Here is a 21,431-nt window from a genome sequence, read left to right as displayed (position 1 = left end):
TCTAGGGCTGGGCCGAGGCAAATTTGGGGGTGGGCCAACTAAATTTGTAAGCATGCCTACCTCATACTTGGGGAACTCTAGTACCTGCATTCTTTTTCGACCGAAAATTAAAACGCGCGATGTTAAATCTCGCGAAATCATCTATGTACGATATTACTTGTGTCTGCATAAATAAAAAGAAAACAGTAACAAAAATAACATACTCTTGTGAGCTCTACTTGGATGAGAAACGAGTATGAAAACTCCGCGCTTTTTGAGTCACTGCACAGCCAGCCAATCGCGTAGTTCCCAAAACTAAAAACTTCCCGCGCTTTATTCACTCTGAATTTGTGGTGCGGAAACCTGCTAGCAAAGCAAAATTTCTACACCTTTCATTTTCCTGCAGATTATAGTGCTCATCCGCGTTCCTCACTTGCATGCGCTCTTTTCTGCGCGTTGTGTATTCTTTATCAGACACAGTGAAGCAGAAGTGGTGAATCGGTGGTGAAGCGGCTCTCGAGCGCAAGCCATTTCGAAAGAATAACATTGGCTCTTAACGCAAGCGCAGGTGTGCCTTTGATTCTTTGCAAGCGCATAACGACGCTCCAAACTAGTTTCGGAGACTCCTTGTCTTAAGTTCTATATAGTGGAAGAGATCTATCTGTCCACTCAAGATTTTGCATGGTCCCTCAGCGATTAATTTTCGATGCCCTTTCGATAGCAGTACAGGCCCGCAACAAGAATTCCAAAAGACAACATAAAGTGTACCATTCATGCGGGTAAGAAAGTGCACCACTCACCTTTTGTGTGAATAGCCTGTACCTTGAAAATCACAGACGCAGCTCGCCGATACTGCCGCCGGTCACGTCCACCATACATTCATCCCGCCAATACATGAATGCAGGACCGCAGGAAAAGTAAGAACTGCAGAATGTATACTGTTTCTCATTTTGCGGGTTAATATTACGGACTATAACTTTTTGGCGCTTAAAATATGCGATGTGACTGATAAAAAGTTTCAAGTGTTTTTCAAATCACATTATTTTTGTAACAAATATGCCCACGTGACCAACCGTTCGATGCACTTGTGGGGTAGCTGCTCCAAGAACAGAAAATTTCTGTTCTTTTCGGGAACGTGTTTCTCTTAAGGGCGTAAAATAGATATTTTCTGTATGAGAACAGAAAATTTCTGTAAATATGCCTGCTATTTTACACACATTTCTTACAGTGATAATATGATGTGGACACCGTGCACCTCAGTATCAGTTTTGAGTTTGACTTGATAAATATTTAAGAAGACACGAGGGTTGGCCTTGGGGATAAATACACTGGCGTTCTTTTTTTGAAGCGCTCTTTCTGCAGCGTTCCTCATGTACAATCGCCCAATTTTTTAACCTGAACGCGCGAGCATCGACCGGCCAGTCGATAAGCGCCGTATAACGGAGTACAGCGGCGAAGTGTGCGAGAATACGCCTGGCAGAGGGAAGCTGCATTGGACTGTGCATTGCGCGCACGCGCGTATTCTCGCACACTTCGCCGCTGTACTCCGTTATACGGCGCTTATCGACTGGCCGGTCGATGCTCGCGCGTTCAGGTTAAAAAATTGGGCGATTGTACATGTTTTCAGAGGATGTTTACACTCCTTCAGTGCAAACTGCCATGGAGCTTGTTTAGGCCTCAAACTAGAACTCTTTCACCAAGAAAAAAGCCTCATTTAACGCACAATTCATAAAGAAGGTAAGGATGTGACAGCCAGTGTCCAACTATCCAGTTTGACTGCTTGCCCAGCAATATCAAGTGAGAAGCGAAAGGGCAAGAACAGATAAATCAGCAGTGCATGTTGCTTGCACAACTGCAAATGCGACACATGGCATGACTACTATGAATGCTGATATGACGTTAAAAATAATGTAGTTTGTAAATTAGCTGGTAAGCTAACTAAAATTTTACACCAGCAAACAACCAGTTTGGTAGCTGTAGTTGTTGCACTACATCAGGAGTAAGATATTATGTTTAATGAAAATTGAGTAGTGCTGCGGTTAACGAAGCTATTTCTGCCTGTACAATAAATTAGGCATTTTTAAAAAGGCGGCATATAACAATTGTGTTGCTGTGCCACATAATTAGTCAAGTGAGGAGAGGTTTAAGTAAGAGAAAGAGGAAGATTAACCGTGTCGTACAAACAGATCCTTGTCTGAGCTGTCGTCACTGTGATGCAACGGCTCCCAGATAACTGGAGGGGGGAAGGGGGGGCTAAAATTAGCCTTACAAAGCTGACGCAATAATACGAAAAGTCATTGTAGAAAGTGTGGTTGCACCATTGTTTGACCAGTGCAGTATCGGGGGCAGGGCCAGACAGCAGCTGAAATGTTATGTAATAGAAGCTGTTCATATTCAGTGCTCTAGCATGCGAATGAAAACTATCATTTAGTTTCTATAGTGGTATTAAAGGCGCATTAATCTTTCCTATAAACAATTCTGCACTGGCATCTATGCAGTGTTTTCCATTTGCATATTCCGCAGTGCGGTAGCAAAATAAGCTGTGAAATCTGTGTATTCACTTGCATGAGCTGGTTATACTTGTTCATTTAATGTAAAATACTTGTGGAAAAGTATTAGACTATTTCTGTGGTCTTGTATAGCAATTCTGCAGCCATTTCTATTGTTTGTGAAACACAAACATTTCACAGAGACGAGAACAAGACAATGCGAGGACGAGCACTTGCTTTCAACTGCTGTGGTTAATCTTGAAATATCAATTTACGTAGGTAGAAAACTCATGAGCCTTTGTGTTCTCTTTTTCCTGTTTCTCTGTGAGATGTTCACGCTTTACACACAATATCATGCAAGAACCAGCCCAATCAGTTATGCAGTGGAGCTACCTATTGTGCATGTCAGTTCCAATGGCTTGTTGTAATCTAACAGGGCCGGCTGCATTGTTTACAGTTTTGTGCAGATGCATACGAGCACTGTGGATACAGAGGCAAGGAGGCTGAAGGACCTGAACAAGCACCTGGCCACCATGCTTCGGGATGCAAAATAAAGATGGTTTGTGTTAAATGTGGGCCCTAAAAAGTGTCTTCTATGACATGACATATATATGACATCTTCTGTATTTATATGTCATATGTCACCAAGGACTTGGCATTTGTATGCTAGTATTCCTTTTTTTGTTTTGTCAATTGTGGCTCAAGATGATGGTGGCAATATGTAATTAAAAATAAACATGGGTTACTTGAGTTCGATCATTGTTTTTGCTTGAAAAGCTATGGCAACCTGGAATCATTGGAAAAGTGATTTCGGTGCATGACTGAAAAGTATGATTTATTCCAAACACTATATTCAATCTGAAACACATTGTTTCGGATTGAATGTTAATCGTTCCTGTTTGAACCGTTAGCCTCTAGAAGAACATTAAGGTGGTATAACCATTACCTTTAGCAGCATTTAATCTTGGGGGAACAACTGTTGGTTTAGTGGAGGTACTTGAAAGGAAGAACACTTCTCCAGAGAAGGGCGAACAGATAGTCTCTGGGCTAACTTAACCAGCACAACCATTGGTCCTCCCTGGCTTAAACGTTGCTCGTAAAGTTAGTCCCTGTGGACTAACCCAAACAGACTAATCGTTGAACCTCTAGGGACTAATTGGGGGAGGACTAAAAATTGTTCCTGCAGTTACTCTCTGTGGACTAACCTAAAGGGACTAACCGTTTATCCTCTAGGGACTAACTGGGATGGACTAAATGTTGCTCCTGCAGTTACTCCCTGTGGACGAACGTGAACAGACTAACCGTTGGTCCTCTAGGGACTAACTGGGAAGGACTAAAAGTTGCTCCTGCAGTTACTCCCTGTGGACTAACCTTAACAGACTAACCGTTGATCCTCTAGGGACTAACTGGGAGGGACTAAAAGTTGCCCTCACGTTTAGTCGGCAGTAGTTGCTCCCCCAGTTAGGCCGCCGCATTTGCTCCCGCAGTTAGTCCAAAATTGGTTCAAAATCTGTGGCAGGTCATTTAGTCCCCCAAGAGACTAACAGCCATACCCGTTTTAGTCCTTTTTGGCTTAGAGTGTACAATGACATGAATGACGCCGTGGTGTGCGAATCCTAGCGTGAGAACAAACGCCCACAAAAATAAAATTCCGCGTGGTGTGCCTTGAAAGATACTGGGTGTTAGAAAAGGAAATACCCTTTCTCGTTCCCACTCTGGCCTCTGCATGGTCATGAGATATGCTTTGTGGTAAAGCGAGACGACGAAGTGTGGCGACGGATCGGATGAGCTCCACATCTGCTCCGCGCAGAAGCTACATTTTTGGCGGAATCACCTCAGCATCCAGATTCTACGTAAAGATTGTGTGCCGTAAGTCAGCCAGAGCACGTCAACACCGAACCTGAGGGTGTAAGTGCTATATTTTGCATTTTACGACCACATCAAATTTCGACGCGGAGCCGCCCCGCTAAATCCATTTCGCTAGTGGCGAGGTCTAGCAAAGGCTTCCGCCGACGCACCGCTGTAGATGGCGAACGCGCTGCTAAATGCCGACGCCGACAAAGCCCACCAATCGTCCACCGGGGCCCTGGAGGACGAGGACGTGGAAATTCGCGAATCCCAAGGACTTCTTCCGGCCGCTTAGGAGAATGAAAACAATGAGCGTTGGATCAATGTTACCAGTCGTGCCTAGTTGTCGTCGGCTGCAGACACGCTCGACCACGCCCACGGTGTAAGAATAGGTTAGGTGAGGGAACGGCGAGGGCGCGCCGCTACGCAGAAAGGAGGTCGGAGCATTCTGCTTACACGGCGGTCAACAGAGGGCGCTACTGACTGTTCCCTGGTAGTGTTCCTGTATATGCTCCCGCAGGGAGCATGCTCCCTGCGGGAGCATATACAGGAACACTATTCCCTGGTAGAGTTACTGTATGTGCTACCGCAGGTAGCATATACAGTAACTCTATTCCCCGGGTCTCCCGCTTTCGCCTTCGCGCCATTCGATTGTTTTTGTCTGCTTCGGCTTGTCCCTGCTTTCGCGCGCGCGTTTAGTCAAATCTAACGCCCGGATCGACTTATTATATGTGGCTGTGCCATGGTGACTGTGGTATAAAGTTTGTAAACAGGGATGAAGTGCCTCATACAGGTTGGCCAACGTTTCCATAGGAGGACCTATCTTCGTCAAAGGCGGCCTCGTCATCCTCGGCGTGTTAGTTTTAAAGGGTTAGTGCAGTGACGTCACGTGCGGGTGTTGTCGCTGGCGGCTGGTTTTAAAGAAAGAGATTACGAGAGGAAACAAGCGCTGTCGTCCGACGTCTGTGAGCTTCATTCTCAAGACGAGGGGACAAGAGCGTGAGAGTGGGCACGCGGGGAGAAAAGAAAAGAAATAGAAGCAGAAAAAAAGGAAAAAACAGGGGGGGGGGGAGCCAGGGCGGCACCAAGACAGACAAAAAAAGGGGGAGTGAAAGAAAAAGGAAGAGAAAAGTGAAATCTTTAAGAAATACGGGGGCTTGGGAGCGTGTTGGGGATGCGAAAGGTTGGGAGGTATTCAGGGGGAGTCGTTGGCGGCATCTTTGTTAAAACCTCCGCAGTTTGGAAACTGTGCAGCGCCTGATAACAGTCAGGCTGCCGTTGTTACTCTGGCGGATTTAAGGGAGATATATCAGAGTTCAGGTATGGAGCAGCCAAATAAACTGCAAGAATTAAAGCAGAAGCTTGATGGGCTGATCGAAGAAGGCAGCTGGGAATGTGATGACATATTTGAGCTAAACGACTGCGACGCAGACGTTGTAGACTGCATTGTGTACTACGTCACTGGCTTTGTCTCAAGAAAACTCGCAAATGAGGCCTCCTGTACGATTTGCAAGGAGGCGCTTGAGGGAACAAAAGGGATCGCAAACGTGCCTGAAGCCGACCTTGTGAACTTAAAAACGAGAGGCAGCCTGACGCACCCGAGTATGCATCTTTTTGATCTCTTCAAATACTGTGAGCAGAAGTTTGAAAAATATGCGAGTGACAGGCATACGTTCGATAGGACAATTGATGCTGTTCTGGAAAAGTTCCAGTTTACATTTCCATGCAGTCTTCACAAAGAAGACATGCTTGCGAAACTCATCCACTACTACGTGTGCTTGCGCATGCGTCAATACTGCAGGCAGTTGAAAAGTCAGAAAGACAAAAAGAGCCAGGACTTGCGAAAATTGTCAAAAGTTGTGTGAGCCCGTGGTTCGAAGCGACTGCATGAGCGCTGAAATTTACTTTGCCGTGCCATATTTTCCCTCACTTTATTCTCCCACATTAACCAGTTGTTACCGGACTTGTGCTTCTGTCAGAATGGTTCAATAAATTTCTAAGAGCTTTGACTTTCATGGAGTGAAGCGTCTTCATGATCTTTGCGGGGCGAGTATGGATATAATTCATGTTATCGTAATATCACGCTAACATCCGTGGCGGTGCGCCCGTGTATCTCTTCGGCATTGGTATGGGTCTTTTCCTTGCACAGGGTAATGTTCGGCAATATCTAATAACTGGCAGAGTTAGTACGAAGCCTGCAATGCGAAATAAAAGGCAGTGTTTTATTAAATGCATGTGCATGCCATCAACGCCACGTCGCGCTAGGCCCTCGTATACTGATTTTGACGCTTTGTTTAAAAGAGGTGAAATGTTCTTGTGTAAATAAAGGACACTTTACATCCCCAAAGTAGAATACCAGAAGAGGAAGAGGAAGGCCAGTTAACAACGCATTTCAAGGAAATACAGGCCCAACGCAACGTATAGCGCTCGCGCCGGTGTGGCCCGGTCGCTCGCGGAGCGGGGAAAAGTTGGTCGCGCCATCTGTCGGCTGCCTCCAAAAGTAGAATGTTATGACAGGGCGCTGGGCGCGGGCGCTCTCTCACCTAAACTACTCTTACACCGTGACCACGCCCCAACTTTCCCGAACGCCACCGAAGCCCGTTCTCCGCCAAAGCCGACCGGCGATGCGCAAGCCCCGACAACCCCAGCTTGCTTCCAATGATTACAAGTTGGCGGTTCGTCCACGGAACGGCCTGCAGCTGAACAAGTTGATTCCAGGGAAGTTAGTAGACGCTATCACAAATGAGACACAGCTACAAATCGGCTCCACCGCATTCAAAATACGCATCGATGAAGACCAAAACATCCTTGTTCTCAGCACTGCCTCAGAAGCTACGGCCTCAGCACTAAGCAAGATGCAAAAAATTACAATTGATGCAACAACATATGGTATTGCATCATACGGAATTTCCCCCGATAACTCTTGCAAAGGGGTAATATACAACATCGATCGCGACACCACGCCCGAAATGCTACGTAAACGCATTGAATCTGCCGGATACGAGGCACTAACATGTAGAAGACTGGGAAATACAACCACCCTGGTGATCACATTCCTGGGAAAAACAATACCATATTACATCGAATTTTCCGGCATTCTTCTGCGGTGCTACCTGTAGAAGAGAACCGTGCCACATTGCCGAACCTGCAACGAGACAGGCCACAAAGAGGACGTCTTCCCACGGCCCCCCGCCACACCCAAGTGCAGAGAGTGCGGCACTTCGCTAGCAACGGAGCACCACGAGTGCCGCCCTCGGTGCTCTCTGTGCGGCGGGAATCACCCGACGGAAGCGAAAACCTGCCCCAACAGGTTCCTGCCGCCCGTCAACCGCCGGAAACCGCAGCCGGCCCTGAGAGCAGGCTCCCTGTATCCGAGGCCACGTGGCGAGCGCTCAGCATCCCGCAAGTCGCGGTCCCCGAAAACACGCGCAGCTGTCCAGGGGAGGAGCAGTTCCAGGCCGCGTTCCGGTTCAAGGCGTAGGAACTCATCGCGACGACGGACGCCATCGCATGGCAGGACCTAGAGCCATGGTCATTCCGAGAGTGGCAGGAGGGGAAGCAAGGAAGCAGCGCAGGTCTCGCAGCAGGTGAGCTGGCCACAGGTTGTTTCTCCCATAGCTTGTCATCCCCCCTCCCTGCTGACACAGAGCTGGCACAGGCACACGCCCAGATTAGGCGTCCCACTGAAGACAAACCAACACTCAAAGCAGAAATCCCTACCGCACACGCAGAATTCGTAGAACTTAAACATGAACTGCTTTGAAGAAATAGCACTACCTCTACACAAAACACTTCAACCTCACCCCCGGAGAAGCGGAAACGGGAAGAGCAGCCAACTCACACAGTCACTTAAATCCGACACCGCAACGAGCAACCGCGCAGCCCACAGCACCGCAGGGAGTAATAGCCGTCCAATACGCCACTCTCCAGAAGGTAAAAGAGGTAGTAGCAAAGGCAATTCAGAGCCTTCGTACATCCCTACAAGCTACTATGCAGCAAGAACTCCCAGATATACAACAGTCAGGGGCACCAGAACAACAATTCGCAACTCAACAACAACACTCTAACACTCAGTTGGCGGAACGCATCATGAGACTAGAGGAGCGCATACTAGCACTGGAAGCTCGTCAAAGTGGTAGGGTCTGATGAGCTCGTCAACAACTCATCAGACCCTACCAGAATTGCCATTTTCTCTGGGCTTCCCAGAACCGCATCTTATGCACCCATCACTACCCCTAGATAACCAAGATGGCTACTCCTCAACATATATGCAGTAAGCGCGGGGGCTTCCCAGGCGAAACCACGGTGTGGCAGTGGATTTGCCGTGGATACACGAACAAGTATGTATCACTGATACAATACATCGCTACATCAACAAGGCCACCTGAAATCATCACACTGCAAGAAAAGGAAACACGTCCGCCTACCCGGATACGTCACATATGGCAACGCTACAGGCGATAGCCTTCATTCCCTGGTCAGTAAGAAGCTAGTGGCCGTTCAACACCATCTCCAGCAGTCCAAACCGCTTGCCATTCTGCTCGAAATTATCCCACAGGCAACAAAGAAGAAGGGTCCGATGTTTTTTCTAAATGTCTACTGTCGGCCGAAAAGCAGGCCATCGGTCCTTTAATGCAGCCCACCCCCTCTGGGGTTATACGTACACCTGCCCCAGGGGAAACGTGCTTCACAAAGTTATTGAGGACATGGATCTCACACTCGTCAACGGTCAAAGGAATAGCACGAGGCTCGGCACAAGTGTTCAAAGAGACACGAACCCCGACTTATCCCTCACCAGAAATATCCCCCAAGCTTGCTGGACCTATCTGGAGGAGTACCTAGGCCGCAACCACGCGCTGCTAACCACCACTCTCCATGGGCTCGAATACAAAGCCAGGATAGGCACTGCTAGCCTCACGGATTGGACCAAGCTGCGGGAGATAGGAGAAGAAAGAGCTACAAACGAAGAGAGCCAACAGCTTCAGTCAAATAAGGAATGGATCACGCAGCTTCACCAGGATGTGAAGGCGCACACCAAAATTCTTGAAACATCCACCACTACTCCGAGCATCGACGCTCGCTTGCTCCACATGTGGGAAGCCCGGCGTAGCCTGCTGAAGTGTTGAAAAAGGCAAAGATTAAATCGCAAGCTCAAGAGGCCAACAGCACTACTCACACAGGAGGCTGCGGAATACTGTACCACCCTATGCCGAGAGAATTGGCTATCCCTATGCGACAGCTTGAGAGGCAGACTGAGTACTTCCAAGACGTGGAAGTTATTGAGGTACTTAATCAACCCGGCCAGCTGCAAAACGGTATCCCACAACAATATGGCCCGAGTAATTCACCAATCTCCTGGAAACGAGGTGGACCTCCTTTCGACTCAAAGTTATAGGGGTATTACTCAAGTTCGCGCGTGCGCACCTGACCCTTCTCTGGATCGCACAAAGCCGGCGGAGCGGCAGTCGCTCGCTAGCACTTTCGCAGCAGCCCTAACAGTCAGAGCTGTGACCCCTAACCCACGGTTCGCAGTGAGTTGAGACCACGGCGGGTTCAGGCCAGGGGGGAAAGGGTGAGTGTCGACCTAAGGTGTTTATTCCGTCTGGGGCGAAATAAACCGCACAATGTGGGAACCACAAAAGAGGCTGATAAGAGTTCAGCTCACCCATAGTGGATCCGCGCTCGGGCCCTGGGGCGGTCGGTCGCCCACAAAGGCCGGGCGAAACAGGAAGACGGCGGCGGCGGTCTCAGCAACTGAATTGAGATGCGGCCAGTCCCAAGCTCCTCAGCCACAAGGCAGCGGTGCATCGGGGGAATAGCGCTTCTCCCCGAGCGGCGGAGAGGGAGTCTCCCCGGTTCCAAGAAAGGGAAAGGAGGGAACGGGGCGCCTTGGCTGGAGCGTCGCGGCCAGGCGCGAAGAACAGCGGGAGCGGTGAAGGTGCCCTCTCCCCGCTACTCTTCGCGAGCGAGCACGCGACACCGCGTGGCTGCTCCGGAAATATCGGGATGCGCGTGCGATACCGAAATCCCCCCTCCTTAATATAACCCTTTATCCGCTAAGAGGCCGACGTCACCTGAGGCTTTCCTGAGAGGGACATGCTACTCCGACAGCAACACGCTTTTAGTTCATGTTGGTGAGGGAGCAGCTCTAGCTGCAGACCGCCGCTGTCCCCATGTAGGTAGCCGCGAGCCAGGCCGGAGCATTGAATAATGCCGCGGAGCAGGTTGACAGTAACGGGATGTAGCAAGAGGCAAGAAGGCTGCTGGGTTCGGGTCACCTTGCTTCTCAGCGGCGTCACTTGCCCAGTCGGACTTGCCGGGTTCGTGGTGGCGAAAGGGCCCCTGGCTTTTTCTTGGCTGCCTCGATTAGGCTGACGCCATCCCCGAACCAGCCTCGACATGGCGCAGGACAGATGTCTTTTTGGTGTTCCCAGGGTTCGTTGTCCTCTGGCATTGGCGAACGCGTTTCTTTCTGTTCGTTCCGACACAGCTCTCTGTGTCGTTGCGCACCCTCGCTGGTTTCGGCACGCAAGGTCGGCAAAGGCGCGCCGACCCACCCGTGACGATGGCTTGCACCTCGCGGCGCAGCCGGGGTCCACTCTGTCCCTGCGGGCGAAGTCTTTCGCTCGGCCTTGAGGCTGGATGCTTGGTTGCGGGGCTCGCAACTCGGTCGCGGAGCTGTGCGGTGTGGTTCGGCGAATTCTGCGCCGCTGCGACCATTCCGGACCGGAAGTCACCCGCTGCACCTGTCACCTCGTTGTTGGCTGGCGGAGGATCCTGTTTTCTCGCCGCCTGTTGCCTGAATTGCGTTGCTGACTGCTTACGGCCTGCTCGTTCGTACCCACAGCGGAGACGGTGTTTTTTTTTTTTTTTGGTTGAATGTTCTTGCACGGCTGGCGGCGGGCGGTCTGCTGCTGCGACAATTCTGTTAGCCCCTCTCGCTTCTTCCAAAGAGAAAGCGCGTGCTCGCTCTGGAAGCCTGCATGCTAGACATCGGAGGAGCATTCCGTCCCATATCGCGCACAATAAAATAGCCTCCGCGAACCGGACAGAGTTAGTTCTGCCGAGATCGCAAGTTATAACGTCGCACCGGGCTCGAACGTCGAGCTGTGCCACCCGATGACGCTGCCTGCGGGCGCGGGAGAGCGTTCTCCTCGGGCCACTCGTTCCCTCTGTCGTAGTAGGGTTTGAGATCACAGACATGCACCGGTCGGCTGATCGGTCTTAACTTCAAGTCCGCCAGCCTGTACACGAGCGAAGAGACAGTCTCTCGCACCCGGTTGCTGAGAATTTCTTACTGGCGTCGCTCAGGACGTGATTCCGTCTCAACACCAGGTCGCCCACTTTGTCGTGAACCTCCCGATGAGAGCGGCCGTACTGCGCTTTCTGCTCGGCACGTGCAGTGCTCAGGTTCCGTCGCGCTTTTCGTAAAGCCTCCGCTACCTTCGCGCGCAGCCCAGTCGCATAATCGGCGCGTGCCGACGTACCAACAAGTTCCGTGCTGCTTCGTTCCTGTAGAGGAAGTTCTACCGGATTCAACAGCTCCCTCCCAAGGTTGAGGGTGGCGGGTGTATACCCAGTCGATCGGTTCACTGTCGACCTGATCGTAAATCCGATTTCAGGAAGACAAGCGTCCCACTCATTGTGCGTCCCCGCAAATGCAACGAGACTGTGCTTGATGTTGCGGTTCACACGCTCAGTGGGATTCGCCTGGGCATGGTACGTGGTTGTTCTCCTGTGCTTAATGCCGAGAGCTGCACAAGAGTCCACGAAGAGTTTGGCGGTGAAGTAGGACGCATTGTCCGTTATCAACTGCTCAGGATAGCCGAATTGTGTAAACACCTCGATCAGCTTTCCCATGATTACGCGTGCCGTCAGCTTCCGTAGGGGGAACAGTTCCACCCACTTGCTGAAATGGTCTGTGACTACGAGAAGGAATCGGTTCCCGCTCGGTGTCTTGGGGTAAGGTCCCATGATGTCACATGCCGCAATTTGCCACGGTGTTCGGCTGCATGAGCCCGGGTGGTCTTCCACCACTTGGCTTCACGCGTTGGCACACGATGCAAGAGCGGGCGTAGCGCATCACATCCCGCTTCATTCCCGGCCAGGTAGCAAAGCGGCACAACTTCAGATAAGTCTTAATGCCACTTGCATGCCCAGCCAGGCACATATCGTGAAAGTAGCGTAAAAGTGCTCCTCTCAGCGTGCGTGGAATCACTGCTTTGAAGGACTCATGTGTATCCTTCTCCGCGGGAATGTATATCAGCAGGACGCCGTCAGAGTCTAGCAGGTAGGAATCCAACGCGCTCACAGCAATACCAGCTGTTTCGGAGCGCCGCGCACCCACAACAATACCATCTGCGTCCATGTGCGCCGCGGCCGCGCCGCCGGGCTCCCGGAGCCCCTCAAACACTTTCTTACAAAACGGATCCTCCCGCTGTGCCTCTAACAGCTCCTTTCTGCCGAACACGCTCCCTACTGAACTGACGCAGTTCAAGTGGTTCACGCTTTCGTCCTGCGAAAGGGCTTCGTCTGCCCTTCCTTCGGGACCAGCGCCATCGAGCATTGTAGCAGTAACTCTGCTCTTAGGCTGAGTCACTGAGCAGTCACGATGGGTATTAATGTTACCCCTCCTGACGACCTCAATCGTCGCAGCGGTTAGTCCGCTCTCAAGCTCAGTTTCGGGCGTGGTGAGTTGAGTAGTAATGTTACTCTTCCCACAGACAACGGGCGCGTGCGAAAGTGCGTCCGCCGCAACGTTGTTCTTTCCTCTCCTGTAGCGAACGGTAAAATTGTATCGCTGCAGGAGAAGTGCCCATCGCGCGAGCCGGCCGCTCGGCTCTCCTAAGCGCCTAAGCCAAGTTAGTGCCATATGATCGGTCTCAATTATGAATGGGACTCCATCAATATAGTAGTCGAACTTTTTGAGAGCGAAAATGATCGCCAGAGATTCCTTTTCGGTAACAGAGTAATTTTTCTCTGCGGGAGTCAAAGAGCGGCTGGCAAAAGCTACCTGGCGCAAACTACCTTCGTGCTGCTGGAGCAAAACCGCTCCAAGGCCAAGGTCGCTGGCGTCCGTATGTATGACAAATTCGTTGTTCAAATCAGGTAGCCTTAACTCGGTGGTTTCCACGAGCGCTTTTACGAGGTTGCGCAGTGTCTCCTCTTGCTCGGGATCCCACCTCCACTGCGCACCTTTCCTCAACAGTATTGTCAAGGGGGCTTGCAGTGCAGCGCAGTTTGGGATGAACTGTCGATAGAAGTTCGCCAGCCCCAAAAAGCGTCTCAGTCCGCCTATGTCTGCTGGTGACGGGTAGTTCAATAATGCCCGAACCTTGTCGTCACACGGAGAAGGCGTTCGTTATCAAGTTTAAACCCCAGTAGCGTTACTCGGGTTGCGGCGATCTGGGTGTTAGTGGGGTTTAGCGTTATCCCCACAGACCTCAGACGCTCCAACACGTCCCTGAGATGGCGTAAGTGCCCATCAAAGGTACGCAAGTACACCACAACATCTTCCAGGTAAGCAAGAGCATGGTGCCACCTTGCGTCACCCAAGACACGGTCCATCAGGCGCTGGTAAGTCGCAGGCGCACCGACAAGTCCGAAGGGCATACGGGTAAACTGGAAAAGTCCCCTGTGACAAGTGAAGGCAGTCTTCTCTCGGTCACAGGGATCTACCTCCACCTGAAAGTATCCTCTGCTTGCATCGAGCGTAGTGAAGTACTTCGCTCCGCCAACGTTGGATACGATCGAGGGAATGCTAGGAAGCGCATATGCGTCCTTGCGTGTCACCTCGTTCAGGCGGCGATAGTCAACACAAAGGCGGGGCGTCCCATCCTTTTTAGGAACCAACACCACGGGAAAACCCCACGGGCTATCCGACCTTTCAACAACGCTTGTACCGAGCAGTTCGTCCAGAGCGCTCTCCAGTGCTTTCCTCTTGGCCAAACTCACCGGCCGAGGATTATACTTCCACGGAGAGGCGTCGCCTGTCTCAATTTTGTGCCTGTATAGCGTAGTGCAACCAGGCCGCTCTGTGAATACGGCGTCATATTCAGTCACAAGCGATGAGAGGCGAGCCTTTTCTTCCCCCGAAAAACTGCTTGAGTCGTTCGCCCCTCACTGCGGTACGTTGTGCCACCGCAGCGGTGGTTATGGGCTGTGTGGGAGGGGAGCAGTTCCCCTGCGCGCCTCTTTTCTCAGCGCGGTTGGCCGGACGGCATGTCGACCCGGCCGCAACCGTTCTGAGGGACCTTTTCGGGCAATCATTGGGGCGGTCTGCGCGCGAAGCATCATCGAACGAAGTTGTCTCTGACGCTTTTTGAAATGAAACGAAAGGTTTCAGGGTGCCACATGCTCGCTCCCTATATCTTCCGTTGCAGACGTCAATAACAATGCCCGTCTTGGCGAGGAAGTCTCTACCAAGAATTATAGGAACCGACAGGCCGGGAAGGTGAGCGAGGCGTTGTCGCCTCACCCGTTTCTCCCACCGCACCACAAGCCTAGCAGCACAGCTCACGTGTGCCGCTGGCGAGTCGGAAGGTCACATTACTCTCTCTCAGTCAGATAGCGTTCCGACGGAGATGTTCACACACCTCGTTGCCAAATAGTGAAACGCTTGCTCCTGTGTCTAACAGCGCAAAAAAACCTGCGCCGGGCGACTGTAACCTCTAGGAGCGGCACTGGCGTGTCGTTGGGTGGTCCGAAACGACAAGCCAGCGGGGCAAGGAGTTCATGTGTCTCACTTCGCGCCACTGTAACCGCCGCCGGCCATGCAGCGTTGCTCACCAGCGGCCCCGCTCGTTTCCCGAAAGCGCGTGCTCTCGGTTCGCAGGCTGTCTGCAATCTTGGGCGAAGTGCCCCGGCTGGTTGCACCGATAACAGAGGAGAGCCGGCCTTTGTCGGGCTTGGCGTCCAGTGCCTCGCGCCGTTTGACCGTTGTTCCTCTCTATCGACTTCTCCCTTGCAGGCACGCTCTGCTCTGGCATCCTCGGGCCGGCATTTCGACCACGATTCTGCATAACTCGGCCATCGGCAGCGCGTGCTGCACGCATGGCATAAGTGTACGGGCCGAGAGCCTGGTCGGATAAGTCCCAACCGTTTCTCAGTTGTCCGTCACTGAAAGCAACCGCAGCATCTCCACCGGAACGAGTGCGAAAAGTGTCCCCGTTCCACGCGCATCGCGGCTCAAGCGCCCTCGACGCTGGGGGTGGAGGTCGGTATGAGCGCGAGGCGAGTATGTCCGCCTGTATGCGCTTTGCCTCCGAGGCCAGCTCATCCAAATCCCTGAACTTGCTGCCTCTTAGTATACGCTGCGAAGGTGGGATGAGCTTGTCGCGTGACTCTCTCCACCTTATCGCAGTTCGGAGCAGGAGGGTCAGCGGTACGATAAAGTTCGACCATCGCCCTTACGTACTCGAGCAAGGATTCGTCCGGATGCTGAGTACGTAGCTCCAACTCGCGCCGCAGACGACGCTCGTAATCTGCGGGCAGGAATATCTCGCGTAAGGTCGCTCGGAACTCGGCCAGCGTGCTAGACCAGTAGCCAGTAAGCCGGAACCAGCGGGCAGCGTGATCAGACAGCGACACTGGTACGAGGCGTTCCAGTATCTCGCCATCGTACAGCCCCGTTACGCGCTGGTAAGTCAGCACGCGATCGAGGTATTCGTTGACGCTAACTGAATCATGATACCCGCTGTAGGTGGGTAAGTCCACCCTCACTCTCGGTCTAGCAGCGGCGGCAGATGTCAGCAGAGTGTTCTGCACGGCACCTGTCAGCCTCTCAATCAAGCGCATCGCATCGTGCAGCAGTGCCTGCTGAGGCTCGCTCTGGACAGTAATGCCTGGCACAGGAGCGGGACGCGTTGAGCAAGTTTGCCGCTGTGGCTCCGGGCTCTCCGCAAACTCTGGCGAAGGGTTCGGCGTAATGTGCCTCACGCCTTCAAGGGTACATCCTGCCGGAGAGAGCGCTTCATGTGTAGCGCTACCGTCTTCGAAGCTTATAAAATTCGCTGGGCTAATGTCCGCCGCAGGGTATGACTGAGCGGTAGCAGTTACCGCCGCTTCGAATTGTTGCCTGTTGGTAGCAACCTGCGACAGCGTATACAACGGCTGTAAGTCAGCCCCGTATGCTGCTATGGTTCGTTCGTGTGGTGGCAGCCACTCACACAAACCGACTCAACCTGTCACAGCTCTGGCCCCACGTTGGGCGCCAAATATAGGGGTATTACTCAAGTTCGCGCGTGCGTACCTTACCCTTCTCTGGATCGCACAGCGCCGGCGGAGCGGCAGTCGCTCGCTAGCACTTTCGCAGCAGCCCTAACAGTCAGAGCTGTGACCCCTAACCCGCGGTTCGCAGTGAGTTGCGACTCCGGCGGGATCAGGCCTAGGGGGACAGGGTGAGTCTCGACCTAAGGTGTTTATTGACCTTAGAGTACAAGTATACCAACTGGACAACAACAGCAACCACACATGCAAATACAACACAAACCACAGCGGCGGAGCGTTCCGCACGTCTGGGGCGAAATAAACCGCACAATGTGGGAACCACAAAAGAGGCTGATAAGAGTTCAGCTCACCCATAGTGGATCCGCGCTCGGGCCCTGGGGTGGTCGGTCGCCCACAAAGGCCGGGCGCAACAGGAAGACGGCGGCGGCGGTCTCAGCAACTGAATTGAGATGCGGCCAGTCGCAAGCTCCTCAGCCAAAAGGCAGCGGTGCATCGGGGGAATAGCGCTTCTCCCCGAGCGGCGGAGAGGGAGTCTCCCCAATTCCAAGAAAGGGAAAGGAGGGAACGGGGCGCCTTGGCTGGAGCGTCGCGGCCAGGCGTGAAGAACAGCGGGAGCGGTGAAGGTGCCCTCTCCCTGCTACCCTCCACGAGCGAGCATGTGATTATCGCATGATAACCGCGTTGGCGCTCCGGAGATATCGGGATGCGCGTGTGAACCCCACAAAGTCCAGTACTTCCTGACGCAGCCTTCGGAGCCATTGAGCACATTCATCTACATGAAGTAACAGCGGCGATAACGGGCTTGAGGCGCCACACAGCCCCGGGAATGGACCAAATTACCAACAAGGCACTTGTAAATCTTGGCAGCCCCTCGCTACTAGGGCTTACCGCTCATCTTAACGAAGTATGGAGGGAAAGAAACCTTCCCGAGAACTGGAAAATGGCCGAGGTTCGTCTGATACCGAAGCCAGGCAAGCCACCAGTGATTGAGAACCTACGACCGATCTCCCTCACTGCGTGTGTAGGAAACCTCATAGAGCACATCGTTCTCAACCAGCTACAATCATTCTTGGAGGACTCGGGGAAACTTCCAGCAACGACCTAAGGTGTAAGAATACAACAGCCCAAGATACCCACATGATCCGGCGAATAACAACCAAGACACGAGGCATGGGGGAGGCAGACACGCTTCGGCTTGTCCAAGCCTTCGTCGGGTCTCGAATAACTTACGCTATTCCATACGCACTTCTCAATGGGACGGAACTCAAGAAGATCAACACAATGATCAGAAAGGCATATAAGCAGGCGATGGGCTTGCCAATCAGTACGTCCACAGAACGCCTACTACGACTAGGTGTGCACAACACGGCCGAGGAGCTGATAGAAGCACGTTTATCCAGTCAGCGAACAAGGCTGGCGGTTACGGAAGCGGGGAGGTCCATTCTCTTACGCCTGGGGCTTTCTGCCCCTCTGAGCCATCCGCCGCCTCAGACTGTGAGCTTACTCCATGCCATCCGGAGCAACATCACCGTACGTCCTCTAACTCGAAATATGCACCCAGTGCACCAAGCAGAGCGAAGGGAGGCCCGCGCCCTGGCCATACACAAGCAATACGGGACTTTACCCTCTACAGCCTACGCGGACGCGGCTTCTTACCCCAGACGCGCAACCACACCAGCCACCCTAGTCGTCAACAAAGAGCATCGGAACAGCATTTCGCTCGCACGATACAATCCCCTCCAAGCAGAGGAAGCGGCCATAGCCCTCGCGCTCTCCCAAACAGAGGTTGAAGTCCGACTCTCAACAGGCGTGCCGCAACTTTGCGAGCGGCCGAATTCATACCACTGCGCTCCGGATCGTCAATCAAAAGCCGCCAAGGAGATCAGCCGTTATCATCTGGGCGCCAGCTCATCAATGCATTCGTGGCAACGAGGTCGCCAACCTCGTGGCTCGAGATCTGACCCAGTGAGCCGACGTCGAGGAATCTGAACCCGAGAGCATGCACCCTTTAATCTCGTACCAAGACATCACAAAACACTACAAGCTGACCCACAGAACTTATGCACCCCCACACAAGTCGCTACTTAGAGAGCAGGAGTGATTCCTTCGAGCTCTACAGGTTAATACATTCCCCCACCCAACCAGAAATCACCTCATAGCACCATCACAATTCTCTCCGCAATGCCGCTTCTGCGCAGAGCCCGGGTCCCTTAGACACATAGTAGGGGGTTGCAGAGCGGCACCATTAAATCCTACGAACCCTTACCCCACATACGAGCTTTGGGAGAGAGCCTTGGCCAGCTCCGACCTCGAGGATCAGCAACGGCTGATTGCGAGGGCCCAGGCCGGGGCCCGAGCTCAAGGCATTTTGGAATGAGGACGCCTATCCAAAGCTGTATTCAACCAATAAAAATGTTTATTCTCTCTCTCTCTTCTGGTAAAGCAGTACAACAATCGAACGCCAATTCTCACTATATGTACTAAACTCTACATCCTTAGCAAACCGGGTAGAACTGCATAACATGGCTGCATTGTTGGCAGGAAGCGTGCCAAACAGGTATTGAAGTAGACGGGCGAATAGTTTCGATGTGTAAGAAGCGCAAGCATTGAAAAATGTGCGAAATGCGTCATTTTCAGGTACGTGTAGAGTGGTGATGCGGTCCAAGTAAACACACAAGCATGATACCATTAGAAAAGGTGTAGAAAGATATTTGTCTGTGGAATTTTAATACGACTACAGTTTGCTTTAGACGTGAAAAAAAAAAAAATCAGGTTGAGCGTCAGCCGCCTCGCTGGTCGCCAGTCCGTAAATACGCTTTGCTGCGTCGCGCGCATCTCTGGGGCAACGGAAATGCGTGGTGTCCGCGCGGGTGGCTAAATTGTGTGCTGATCATCGTTTTCTCGTCACTGCAACTTGGAATTAATGTGGCTGACTGGCACGAGGTATGACAGGGGCATCAAAGGTGGTAGATTAGTACTAGGAGCCGGTATTCCACTGCCCCATCACTACAATGCCGCAGATGCGATATACCCAGCAGAACGTAACTTGTGTACGCAGGTTTGGATCTTTCGAGAGGTTCCACTTTTTACTGCCGTCGCTGAGGTATGGTCTTTGTTGCTTGCAACACCTTTGTATATCACTAGCACGCGAGCCGAGCATTAACAGTCGTTAGCCATGCCGACGATATGGTGAATGGTGTGCGTACTTTTCAGGGAATCCAAGGCTCAAATATTCCTAAGTGTTTAATGTTTTTTCTTCCTCCCTTTTCTCCGACATCCAAAGCACAGATGTACCTTGGTTATTTGTTTCTGACCATGTAAAGGTCTGATGGGGAATATATTAGAAAAGGTGATAGTTCTGAGCCTGCAACGGATACCAGCCATCCAATACTGAATGTGGAGGTAGTCAGCATTACGTGTACGATGAACGGCACAGAGCACCACTTCTAGACCATGTGAGCTCTGTACCGTCTCACGAACATGGGCTGGTGATGGTAGTATACGGTAGAGATGTCTTGGCTATGTTTACACAGCAGTTTCTGGAGACGACAGCCTATTTCACCGTGATGTTGCACGTTAAGTATCTGCTGTATTCATTCCGTTTCCTCGTTGAAATGCTTAGTGTATAGGGAAAAAGCGGACAGTTGACTTCCTGAAATGCAGAAAATGAAACGTGAATGAGCTGAAAAACTTTGTGTTGCGATATGCTTAAAGAAATGTACACAGTGCACGCAGAATGTGCTTAGCTAGAGGAACTCTGATGGTTATGCCTCTGCGCCTTTAATGTTACGCTAGCTTCATAAGTACTGGTAGCGCAGTCGATTTGGTCCACAGAGTTTTCACAAATGCAGTGAACAGATTTGCGCCTTTAAAATATATATTATTATTTCCTTCTTTCTTAATTCGACGATTACGTACATACTTAAATTAGAAACTTGGGGATCGACAAGCACAATTGTAGACAACTTCGTTCGGTGCGACAGTTAAAAAAAATTATGGGGTTTTACGTGCCAAAACCACTTTCTGATTATGAGGCACACCGCAGTGGGAGATGCCGGAAATTTGGAGCATTTGGGGTTCTTTTACGTGCGCATAAATATAAGTACATGAGTGTTTTCGCATTTCGCCCCCATCGAAATGCGGCTGCTGTGGCCGATATTCAATCTAGCGACCCTGTGCGGTAGTTCTACATTGTCGAAAAAAACAAGCGCATCTGCCGAAGAAGACAGCGTGTGATGCACATACCTTGCCTGCATGCCGTCAGCTAAGTAACTATCAGGCGGCATTTTCTTTCTAGATATTTATTGTTTCCGCTTTCAGTTGTACGGTCCAGCCTGTTGTCGCTATGACAGCACAGGCACTCCGTGTTAAATATGACAAGACATCAGTGCACTCATCATATGCAATGTTTATACCACGAGCTGCAAAGAGATGCTGCCGAAAGACCACCCGCTGATCCCGCGTGCTAGGTTGTCGATGCGATCTCCGCAGGACAGCTCACCTCTGGCGAAGACCCGAGCATAATAATCCGAAGAAGCAATTAGCTCCGAAGAACGGAGCGAGTCATGTTCAAGCGAGCAGCCCAAAAGAAAGAACTGCAAGCGTATCCCCAGCTGATTGTTATACACATGTGCTATGAAGAATGATATATCTTTTAACAAACCATCTCTAGTCTTCTCTGACCGTCTCTCGTCTTCTATTCTCCGACACTGCGTAAAACTGGCGAATGCATGTCGAAACGCCTAAAACAAAATGTACTCGGATGAAACGTTCAGCAAAATAAATCTTTTTTTAGACCCTTTCGAATGATATCAGGCATGCATTTTTTCATGGACCGTATCACCAAAGTACATGTACCTGAGCATGTGGCATTTCTTAGATTTTTCA

At 51.5% G+C, this 21,431-nt stretch overlaps 2 long non-coding RNA genes across 2 annotated transcripts in view; one reads left to right on the top strand and one right to left on the bottom strand.

The window, feature by feature from the left end:
- Window positions 1-928, bottom strand: part of LOC139052006 (uncharacterized) — a 36,941-nt gene extending 36,013 nt beyond the window's left edge. Inside the window, exon 1 of the long non-coding RNA XR_011509652.1 lies at window positions 780-928. This is a non-coding gene — a long non-coding RNA (uncharacterized lncRNA). The remainder of the gene's footprint in view (window positions 1-779) is intronic.
- LOC139052007 (uncharacterized) overlaps window positions 1-3,047 on the top strand; it is a 48,898-nt gene extending 45,851 nt beyond the window's left edge. Inside the window, exon 5 of the long non-coding RNA XR_011509653.1 lies at window positions 2,926-3,047. This is a non-coding gene — a long non-coding RNA (uncharacterized lncRNA). The remainder of the gene's footprint in view (window positions 1-2,925) is intronic.
- Window positions 3,048-21,431: the final 18,384 nt, after the last annotated feature.

This window comes from Dermacentor albipictus, unplaced genomic scaffold, assembly GCF_038994185.2.
Source record: "Dermacentor albipictus isolate Rhodes 1998 colony unplaced genomic scaffold, USDA_Dalb.pri_finalv2 scaffold_17, whole genome shotgun sequence".
In the NCBI taxonomy this organism is placed as follows: domain Eukaryota; kingdom Metazoa; phylum Arthropoda; class Arachnida; order Ixodida; family Ixodidae; genus Dermacentor; species Dermacentor albipictus.
The sequence above is the reverse complement of the archived record's forward strand: the minus strand, read 5'-3'. Positions and strand labels throughout refer to the sequence as shown.